Here is a 12,458-nt window from a genome sequence, read left to right on the forward strand (position 1 = left end):
AAGAGATTCCTTTTCTTTTAAGAAGTTGCGAGAAAAACAGTGACTAATTAAACTCGTGAAGGATATCATAAATTTATCAAAGAATCGGCGATAGTAGCCGATGATAAAGAGCACGATTTTCGGAGCACACCCTGTATTTGTCATCATGATTTTCGCCTTCGTGGCGAAAGGACGGAAAGGGGCAAGTTGCGGGAATCGGGTGCAGGGTGAGTTGCTGACGGCGGTGGCGAAAGCGTACGTGCTTACGGTAGAAAGGGTTGGCTGTTATAGTTGGGTTACCTGCCCCCCGGCTTTCCCTTGGAAGGTGAGTCCGAGCGAAGTGGAAAGAGCGCTCTTTGGGGAGAGATTTCACGGAAACTTCTTGTCGGAGGGCAGTTTCGCTCTGCCATCGCGCATCAAAGGTGATCCAAAACGTCCATCAACGAGATAAATGTAAATTGCGGATAAGAATCAAAAGAACGAGTTCTAGCATTATCAACAGAAATACAGAATAGCCATGTGTTAACAATCAATTATCTCTTATAATATACCAATGAAAAAATTTAAGTAATATAATATAAACTGATGATACGTAGTGGTAGTAATTACATTAACAAAGATTTATTATCAAATTAAATAAATGGTGTTGCCTTGAGGTTTTGTCATAACTACAAAAAGCTATTCTTCTGCATTGTTTGGTCGAGAGTAATTTGCGTATGAAATTTAATAAAATTACTCAAAATTAGCGAAGTGAATTCTTTTGTAGATACGTAGATGTGCATGCATTCGTCCGTTTCGTAAAGTTTCTTTCAATTTCAAATTAATCGAGTAAAAATTGCTATTAAACGGAATTATTCAGTGCAACGTGTAGCAAGTATACAAGCCAGGAATTACGGTGCGCGTAAAAGGTCACTGGTTCTCATCGGTCGCGCTTTTGTTCACGAAAGTTAATTACATCGAAATAATACGCGCGACGCATATGACATGGATGTTTACATTGCAACGACGCCATCGGGGAAATCTTTTTTGGCGTACAAACATCGGCGGTATGCGCTTTCTCTATCCCGCAAGATAGGTAACGGAAAATAGAAACGACGCGAATATATACGTAACAGCGTGCTTACAGCAATTTTGTAATTTTTTATAATTATATTGTAAATGGATTGCGAGGGAAAAATGCAGCTGACAAGCGATGAAAATACTCAACAGCCATGGAAATAAGAGTGTGGAGATAGATTTTTCATATTTTTCGAGGAACAAGGAGAGGACTTAAAACCATAAAAAAAAAACAGTACAATAAAATGTCCCTCTTGTAACGTACAACATTTATTTATTTTACTTATTAAATTGAAGTACTTGAATTTCATTAGCAGAAGATTAGCATCACATATTATTTTACAATTTCAAAAATTGATTATAAGCAATAAATAAATTTAAATAGAAATATTTGGTAAATCAAAAGAATTAAACTTAGATAAATTTTAACACACAATAGAGATAAGAGATTAAAGTATTTATATTCACGAATACATGTTGAATGAATTACCTCTCACGACATCCGTCACAATCGTTCGCGTTGCGGAACGTAATGCGAGCGATTTTTCCGATTAAGTTTGCGATTAAATTCTACGGTGCGAGAAGAAGGAAACGGCGGTTATTTAACGCCGCTATAAAATCGCAGAAGAAGTGAACGCTTGCAAGCTTCCGGACGTCGAAGGAAAGTAATTGAAAGGATAGGAATGGGGACAATGAGACAAAAGAAACGAAAGGACAAGAGAAAGAAAGAGATAGAAGAATAGATAGATAGAGGGAGAGAGACAGAGTGAGGGAAGAAGGAGGTTGAATGCAGGCGGGAAAAGGCACGGCAGCCACTGCAATGAAAACACTGTACGGAGAATATTAAAGAGCCGAGTGCTCGGAACGACTGAACGCTCTTGTCCGATGATGTTTCCTGTAAAGTTTGCCGAGCAGACTGGAGAGCTAGTTTCTAACGGAGCGAAGCTCTTCTGAAATGACTGAGGGCAATAAAAGCTTAGGAAGGGAAGGAGGTGTTGCAGTGGTGAGCCGTGCCGCGTGCAGCGGCAGATACCAGCTAGAATAATGAACGTCGGTGTGCTTAAAACCTCTTTTAAAACGGGTGCCCTATACTAGTCGCGCAGGATGCGTCGTTGTTTGCAATGATAAGCCGCTCGCGGCCAGCAGTGTCTTCCGCGGCATACTTTGCGCGAGTCCAACAAGTAAATTGTACAGAATTCAGGGCGGTAATTCAGGGCCAGAGGAAATTACCGGAAACTTAATGTTTAGGCACGGATTATGGATGATCGCGACATCAGGATGAATTTTATTTCATTTAAGATTTTGGAGAAAAATTTTGGACTTGACGTTTATTTAAATTCTGCGAATTCATGTTCGGAATTTTTTAATTGTATTAACAATATAAGTTATAATCGTTGCAAGACCTCTCTCTCTTTTTCCCTTTCTCCCTATTGGTATATCTAAGATGGTAAATTAAAATTAATACGCGATACGAAAACAGCATAATCAGCTTCGATTCAGAAATGCAAGGCAATAAGCAGCATGGCACTCGCGCGTAATGTATTTTCGTTATCGCCGGGTGCGATCTAATGGAGCAGCGTTGCTTGTTGTTCAAATTCCACGACGGTGGAACAACCGTCGCTATTCTCTGTCCTCGGCAAGAGTAATAATGTCTGCGGCGGGGGTTGGCGAAATAGACAGCGCGCAAGGGCCGGTGGCGAGAGCGCCGACCGAGATGAAAGCTGAAAAGGGATGAGAAAGGATGGTAAGAGCTAACGTAGTCTCTAATGGACGCCAAACAGGACAATGTTACACTAAAGCACGACACACACAATGTATACCAGCTATTTCTTTGCCAGTCTCTCTCTCTCTCTTTCTCTTTCTCGCACACTCTTTTCTTCCTTTAGAGTTTAGACCAATATTTCCGCTTCATTGAATTCGTCGTCTATGATCCTATATAAATGATTCGCAAACAAGTTTGCAGGAAAATTCATCCAAAGATTACCGTAGAGATTCCGTCAAAATTTTGAAAATCTTGTAAGGGCTCGATCATGATAGTGACGACTAGCGTGTGATGCATGTGAATTAATTAGGCCACTCTAATGTAATGATAGCATGGGATGTTTTGAAGGAATGGAGAAAAACAAATTATGCAAAATTATTAAGGGTAAAAAATATATTTGAACAATAATGAGAAAAAATTAAAAGAAGATATAAATTAAAAGATATAGAGGAAGAAATAGTTGCTTATTTTGAGCTTTTGCGGATAAGGTAAATTAAGGAAAAAATATGGAAAATTTTTGTGTACAGAACAAAAGGGAGGATAGAAAAGAGTTTTAAACGACAATCATTATTCAAGAAAAATTTTCATAATCGCGAGTATTAAATGTTAGACGTGCTTCGAGAGAGAGAGAGACGGGTGCATTAATCGCGTAGTCGAAATAAATCCGGCTGATTCCGCGGAACGCCAGTCGATGTCTGGGGCGTCGTTTCGAAACGTTTCGAGGTAATAATGTCATTTCGAGTGGCTCTTCTTATCGAGGGTGCAGAACGTCCGGCCACTCAAAGTCGAGTTACACACAGGCGACCCTCGTCGACACACAAGCCCGGTTCTGGGGGAAAAAAAAAACGCCGACGAAGAATTCGGAAATAGGCAGAGCGAGAAAGCGAGGCGTCTGGACGTCGGCGACGACGAGGAAACGCTCGACGAGGGGAAGCCTCGTTGCACGGCGGGAACGATATCACGAGAACGGCGCGAGGATTATCGCGCCGGTCGAATTTAAATGGCCCTTTCGGTACGGGGAAGGCGGGATGGGCGAGTTTAATCGAATCAATCGAATCCAATTAAAGGCACCCTCGAGTGCGAGACTCGACTACGCTGCCTTTCGTCCTGAGCCTCGTAAGACGTAACGGCTAACCATTTCGAAGCTCTCGATCCTAAACGGAGGCGAAGGAACAACGGTATGAGGGAACGTGAGTAAAGGAAAGGGAGAAGGACCGAGAAGGATAGAGTTTCCTGCTTAGAGGAGCTTTTCCTGTCTCGAAAGGGAGACACGACGCTCGCACATCCGGGCTTTTCTCCGGCGAACTCGCGATAGGACGTGACGGTGACGGAGGATGGTTCCGCGTGGAGGGATACCGGAATTATAGTTGACAATGATGTGATAAAATCACGATATCGACATCGTGAATTTATCTCGATTCTCGTCGCGTTATTTTATTATGAATATTCACTTGTGGCCAACAATTTTTCAATTCCTTTATTGTTTAGGAAATTATTTTATCTTATTTATTTTTGCAAAAATTACTTGAATTCTAGATTTTTGACAAATTAATTTGCCGCGTGAAATTCTTCATTTCTGACTGTTTCCATCTCTCACAGGTGTTATTGTATTAATGTCTGGATAAATCCTGCTTTTGCCATATCCTGTAGCCCCTTGCCTGTGATTATCCGCCGTGTGAAACTGATATGTGCACTTTCTTAAATTACTTTCGTTTTATCCGAGTTTCATTTCATCACCGACTGCCCGCTGGTTTCGTCTGTTTCTGTCGTTACTTTATTAGCGCCTCGCTGCACAGCGAGAGACAAAATCTTTTATTAGATCGTAGATCTGCTATTTCTTTCTATTGCTTTCCTCGTAATTTTACGTCATAATACAACAAGTTATACCAACAAAAGTTTCGTTTCTCTTGAGATTATACTTAACGTATTAAATAATTATGTTTTAAAAAGGAAAGAACATTTCTTCCTGTTATATAATACCTGAATGAAAAACGTATTTTTTACGACTCGATATAATTTTAATATAGCTTTCTCTGATACATCTACTCTTTTTCAGCCGTGTGTTAGTCTTTAATAAATCGCCATAACATTTATTATAACCTCCGCAGTATCACGATTAACGCGCGCTTCGCGCCGCTTTGAATCACGTCGAGTTTTTTTTTCTCTCTCTCTTCTGCGCGACGTCAATGGGTCCGGCGGGTGTACGCGCAAAACTTAGTAGAAGCGCCGGTGCATTTTTAATTATTAATTAACGCCACGCGAAAGATAATGCCGCGGCTTAAAAGTTGCCGCACGTAAACTCGCGGCGGGAACGTTGTTCGCGCGTCTGCGAAAACACAGGGTCCGCCGTAAGACCCTCATTAACCGTCCGATGCAAGTCGCTTTAACCGTTAAATCCGTCGGACGTATATTTTTCCCCCATCTTCCGTTTAATTCTTTACCTCTCATTTTTCCGTTCGTATCTTACCTGCGCGAGGCTATTCCTCGGTTTATTGCCGGTCTTGATTTACGGTCATATAATGAGAAAGAGCATCAGCATATTTAATTTTGCTCATAGTTTAGACCCCATTGGTGGCAAAGTACTTAAACGGTTTATTAAGAAGCACGATGTTTTTCAAGAATATTTTATACTGAAAAGTTACGTGAATTATTTTTCGGTTCTTATAAGTTAAAAGAACGCGAAAATTAATGAGCACTATAAATTCAGAATAAATATTACTTTTGTCTGTAATTTTTCTTTGTAGTTTAAATTCGTGTCAGAATAACGTAATCATCGGGCCGTTACATAATTATATCGAGAAGCGGAAAGCGGGACTTAATCTTAGGTACAATTCGCGGTGAAACGCGGCTTACTCTCCGAAACGTGTCCGATCGAGGTCACCTAAAGTTGCAACTCGGATTAGTTCTCCGTGTGTAATCAGGGGAGAAATTACAACATGAGGATCCACTGACCGCTGCGGTCAGTATGTAAGTGACTCGGTCAGCGGACAGCGGACATTTCGATCGTTGATGGTATCGAGGATTCGGGAATTCTGTCCGTGGCAAATGCCGTATGAACGTAGCCGTTTGCACGGCTCCGCGCAATTTACATACCTTGACCAAATTATAGATGGACCGGATTCAACAATTCGGGATTGTTCTCGTATTGTTGGCGCTGTCCTTTCCACTCGCCGACAAATTCGTTGTAGTGGAATTGGCAGATCGGTTAACCATTTAACAAAGATATTTCCTCGCGATAGAAAAGTAGGCTGTTATACACAATAGAAAAGTATAATTTTTTTATGAGTCAATTAAAATGTTACAAATAGAGTAACAATAAAAATATATACGCGAAAAATTCCACTACAATCGAAAGGTATTTTAGAATGTCTTCGATATATTTATATACACAATTCGAATTAAATATTTGCGAATCGAATTGAACATTAATTCAGAATCAATTAAATTGCGATGGAAATGGCCGTTTCCAGATTTAAAATTCCAATATTAAATTGGTCGCTTTTAAATAAACTTATCTTCAAAATGTGACGAAAGCAAGAGTGCCGAAGCTCTCCTCTGATTACGTCCCCGTAAAGAAGAAGCTCTTTAATAACGTGAAATGCGGAGAGAACATTTTATACCAAAGAGAGCTCTAAAAATCCTTATATCAATTCGTCGAGAGAAAGAAGAATATTAACATTTTACAAAGCGACTAGTAAGTGGATGGTAGGTTCTCGCCTTTGTCCATACAGAAAAGCAACAGAGCATTGTTTTTATGCCACTAAATCAAGGATAACATGGAGACCTCCTCGATTTATAATATTACAAGAATTAGTATTACTTATCATTATTATATTAAGTGTCATTGTATTTTGAAATTATCTCCTTGTTTAGTTAAAAAATTGCCTTTTTCATTTTTATTATTTTATATTAATTACATTTACCACTATTCTGAGAGGATTTGGTTTTGCAATGTCAAGTAAATTAGCTGTTCTTCCGTCTCTAAATTATACGTAGAGCTCTTTGTATACTTTCATAATGTCGCGGATAATCCGTGTTCGAGCACGGGAAAATAATGTTGTCAAAAGTGGAGAGCCCGAAGAAGTTTTGCACTCTTCCAAGTGGGTGTTTTACACGAGGCGTCCAAAATCTACTTCCGGCACTTTCGACTTTCCACACAAAACGCGCAACAAACTTATCCCCGTTACACATCGTGAGAGGCGAAGTGAGATATGGATGACACTGCCTGTGCAATCTTGCGCCTTTCGTGTGCAGCGGGACGTAAGTAGACTTGAAAATCGCATTTTCAAAAGACGAGAGGAAGGGAAAGAGGAACGCCTTCAAGAAATTCTTCGAAATGTCGTTCATTTTTATAGCTTATTTCCTTTTATTTTTAACACTTAATTCGTAATTCATATATTCATTCACGAGAACAATTGCTTTTTTTTCTAAATTAATTTCTGAGGGTTGGACCGATTATGTAGCGTTTGTTAAAATGACATATCACTTTTTTTGTAAATTTGAAACTTAAGAAAGCTTCACTGAGAAATAAGAACTTTTAGAAGCTGTGTGAAGCCGCTATCAGCGCGTCATCCGTGCTATCAGCGCGTCTATCCCGCGTTCATGTTAAATTCTCTCGATCCACCGAGCAGAATCATCCGATAGGCGTTGGAGCGTGTGGCGTTCGACTTTACGTTCTCGTGAAAATCTAAAGATCCATCGTCTTCACGTTGGCGTTGTATTGCGTGAGTGAAAAAATAAAAGATCGCGATGTTAGAGCTACGTCATTGGTCTTGTTTTACACCTGATGAGCGATAAAAATAGAATGATGCAATAGCGCTAATAGCACGCTCCCCGAACGCAGCCATCAACTATACGGCGGCTGTAGACCGCTATTTACCGTCTGAAGCGATTGTTCCGCGTTTTGTGCCGCTAAAATTAAACTTCGTTGTAAATCTTGTGGTGAGAAAATATAATAGAGTTGTTCTTTCATCCTGGAGTTGATTCTTATTATTATCTTATATTAAGTTGCGCGATGAGGTTGCAGCTAAGAAACGCGGTGCGGAAACGTCGGGCCGACGACGCGGCGTTAATCCCCGCGCACGACAAACAACACTTTACACTTATAACCCGCGGAAGAGCGAGTGAGTCATAAAGATTTTTTGCTATAAATATCGTACGAGCCAGGGGGAGGGTTGTCGACCTCTTCCGTTGTCGTTTTCTATTTTCAATAATGCACGTTGGTTGGCGCGAAAGCACCCACCACACTGGATGGCGTCCCGACTTGTTAAGATCTCGGTGTACTTAATGGAGGCGTTAGCGGTTTTTAACGCCGATGACAATGTCGATTCGCGAACAATTATATTATTCCCGGTCTCGCGGAACTGTTCTATACGAGCAGGAACGACGTTGTGTCTGGCCGAGCGTAAAACCGCACGCGACGTAAATTACTTTTATGATTACGTCCGACTCGCGACGCGAGATAGTGCTCTTATAACTCCACATGACGCATATATATGCGCTTCATCTGGCGAAGGGTGGGAGGGAGAGAAGAATCGCTTTCCTGCTTTACTGTTCCAAATATTTTCAAGATATAGTATTTCCCGCATGTTTGTACATATATAGATATCAAAAAAGACATTTTTATATAAATAAAGAATAAATAGACGAAACATTATATAGATATTATTTAATATCTATTTTATTATTATTATTATTTTATGTACTATTAATATACAGCTACATTATTTAATGTAATTTTATAAGGTATTATTATTTTACACATATATAACATATACAATTTTTATTTGTACAAAGCAACGCGTATAATGCGAACTGCAATCGCGAATTAATTCTACGTTTCAGCATCGCATTTTCCCATTACGATTTTTGTCGGTAATACTACGTCGCGCCGGCTCGTTGTTTATTATTTATACGTTATACATTTGCTTGCTTAACTAATTGTATTCGTAAACTATGGGTCTTTATGTAAAATTTACCGAGCGGTCAGTATATTAATTAACAAAGCCGCCGATCACCACCGATGGGATATAAGATTCCAACGAGATCATTATGAGAGAAAGGAAACCTTTGCCACATTATCAGCTGAACATCTAATTTACAGCAATTTAAATATTGTAATAAACGAAACGACGGCACGCCAGCCAGCCAGCCAGCCACCCAGCTAGCGAAGCAATTTCCGTACGTGTTCGGCGCAGACTCCTTTCCATATAGACACGTCGCTCTCGCATGCCGGCAATAAGTTTCGATTCCTGCTCACAAGTGCAACCTGCAATCCCCCTGCAACTCCCACTCGGCCTGATGATCGCCCTCTTCCTCTCTCACTCTCTCTATTCCTCCCCAAAGAGTCGGCGATTGAGAATACGGAAAGTACCTATAGCAGGGATTGTAACGCCGAGAGTTTGTCGTGAGCACAAGTGCGTGAGAAGGTAGTAAAAGGGGAGAAAAGACAGAAACGGGACATAGTTGGCGAAAATAGAGAAGACAGGAGAACCTCGCTTATAGGAGTGCAGTCACTGTATAGCAAGAGTAAGTAAAGTGTGAGAGCTCTCACGAACACGAGAGACGACACACGATTTCGTTTCTCCATCGTTCGATGTAGCAGGAGACCCGAAGGCAGGGATGAATGTATGTCAAGATGACACATTCTCAAACGAAAATTTCATACTTGAAATACTAATTATCAAATTACGTTGGGAACTCTCAATCGATTTTAGAGGCATTTATTTTCAAAAACATCTGGTTTTTTAAATAGATCAACTGAAATTTAACAAATTGATTATTGAATTAATTATTTGAAATTAATGAAAGGTAACAGAAAATTTTGCAAATGTTTCAGTTTTTTCAAGTTTCTAATATTTTGCTTTCAATACAATTTCAATGCAAAAAATCTCGAGTAGGTCTGGACGGTAAGAGAGATAAGTCAGAGAAAAATGAAAAGTAAAAAGAGCCGTCATGGTCGTCACAATAGATATTAGAGGATGTGTGCTAGAAGTGGAGATGAAATTAGTCGCAAGTGAATGATTTCATTGCCTTGTTTGCCTCTCTTTGGCGGCAGCGAAAGTATTTGCGAAGTATGCGAAACTTCTTCATGGTTGCGAACTTGCTCGGCGATCGAGTCGGACGGTTGAATAGGCCTGAAACGAAAGTGCAATTAGAGTTCAAGTTTGGACATTTCAACAGTTGTGTCAAAATAGAGATAATTTATTCTAAAAACTCTTTTTCTCTCTTGCGAATTTCTTCAATTCTTATTCATAACCTTGATTGAAAGCATTCTTAGTAACAAATCAAACTAAAAATCTAGTGTATGTTCGCAAATTAAAGGATATATAATAAATTTATATCCATTAATACCATTAGTAGCCTCTTCATTTAGTTTATCTCAATGAAATCTCAATATATTTAACGGTTCAAGAGATAATAGGTGTGTTAACACTTAAATGAATTACCCTTATAGTTACTTTTGGAGAGAAAAAAATGAGATAATATTTTGTGCGTGCATCTGAAATAAATTTAATTTAAATTTAATTCAGTTTTCACACACTATCAACCGCGATTATAATTGCGAAAGGCAATGGCTTTTATCACGTTATTTACATCAAGTACGTACTAATACGTACGTTTAATATATTGCTATTTATTTAGTTGAGTGGTTAAGGGTTTGTTTGTTTAAATGGCCGTATTATGATTTGCTGTATTATATAGCAATTGTGTTCTCAGTGTGTTTAGATATGGCGAAGTTCGTTTGTCACAAAGAGCTCGCATGTTCACTCGACGTCTCGCGTGTTGCGAAAAAGCGCACGCGAAATTGCGATTGTTGTTATTGATGAGAGTTATTAAAAAAAAAAAACTTGCTTCCGAGTTGTATTGGCGTGCTTCTCAAATTAGCGCTATCAATAAGCATCCGGTTCTCATAACGCTGACAATACGATAACTCGTTGTAGACTATATCAATTATTTAACTAACGATCATTTCGCAGTGATAAACTTGATAGTTACTAAAATAATTAACAAGTAGCAATTTCGTTAATTTTTTTATCGGGAAATTGCTTCTTCCTTACGCATCGTCTCGTTCATTTATTCAAGTTCCGAGCAACCGTTCCAACTGCTGCGAAATATTACATGCGGGGACTTGCGAATATTTTTTCCCGGCTTTTCGAATGCGCGATATGTTTCCTCCGCAAACAAAAAGATCGCGTGCCACGGGTGTAATACGCCACTTGAAGTTCCCCAATCGTAACTCGCTTGTTGGGAGGCCCTCTCGAGCCCTGTAATTTGCCGGGTACCTCATATCTTTCCCGAGGAGTTGCCGCGCTTGTTTCCTCTCTCGAGCGTCCACTCTGGCGTTCTCTTGCCTATGTAGTAATTACCCTTTCGAGGTATTCTCAATTATCGCGCGCCCTGCTGTCCGCGATCTGTTCGGACGTCACCCACTTAACCTTGCGAATAATCTCCCCCACGTGAACTCCCGATCGAAATGTCCTCGGCTACTCCGATCCTTCAATTATCTCGCGCCACCGAGACTTTCGATGGTTCCCCGTAAGCAGAACGTCGGCTTTTTCATGTGGCGGCCCACTAGATTTATCTTATTATATAATATCTGCATTTTCTATTACTATACTATAATGATATCCATTTCGGTCTGTCGGAACATCAACGAAAATTTCCGAAGCTTCCACGGAGGAGAAGATTTTCAATCGGCTTTCCGCGAAGCCCCGCCTCTATCTACCTTCGTATAACTATTTCGTAATTGTCTATCAGAGTCTTCCTCATTTCGCGTTCTCGTCGAAAGCTCTCGAACTCTCGACCGACCGTCGAGGCTGTCGTAATGAGCTCGCCAATGTACAACTCGTATCGTTCATTTCTCTATCTTCGATCGCCAAACGATCACGTCGAGGCACCAAATACGGAAGTCCGCCCACGTGCTTCCACGTGCAAAGAACACCCTGTCGAGTGTTCGCGATACGCGAGTGCGTCAACATTCGTTATCGGCTCGCCTTCTTCGTTCTCGTTTTCGGCCAGTCGCGCGCGCTTTTTGCGCGCATCGGCTGTACGGCTGTAATTGGAGGGTCCACCAACCGCGTCCCCTTCCCCCATTTCGAGGATGGGATTTTTACCGGTAACGTAAAATATCTTTACCAGGGGGACACATGAGGTAGTTCTCTTTCCACGCGCTCCCTGCTCTATCTCTTTCTGTCTATCTGGTCGATTCGCTCGCTCACTCGCTCGTTCGTACGCGGAACGTTTAATTAATCCCGGTTTACCTTTGAACCCGGACGCGAGCCGCGAACCGGAGTACGTTCAATTAATGATTTTTGATATAAGCTCTCGGTCGTGCTGCGACCGCAGACGACAGTGCATTATATTGTCGGTGCGGCGAGTGTACGCGGCCCCGATTAATTCAATTGCGCCGCGCGCTCGCACCGCGAATTTCAAAGCGCCGCTCGCTCTTTCGCGATACGTGATAAAAAGCGTGGATCGAGGGAGTTATGGGCCCCTTTTCCGATCTTTCTGATTTTTAGTTTCGTCAGAGGCTTTTTTCGTACGTAGTCGAGCACGAATCGGGAGCAGAATCGAAATTTTCGACATAATTGAAATAATTTTTGTACAAGACACTTTTCTCGATTACGCGAGCAGTCCGCGAGATATGAAATGAGAAATG

This window comes from Temnothorax americanus, unplaced genomic scaffold, assembly GCF_048541705.1.
Source record: "Temnothorax americanus isolate GAGA-0224 unplaced genomic scaffold, ASM4854170v1 Scaffold25, whole genome shotgun sequence".
NCBI classification, from domain to species: domain Eukaryota; kingdom Metazoa; phylum Arthropoda; class Insecta; order Hymenoptera; family Formicidae; genus Temnothorax; species Temnothorax americanus.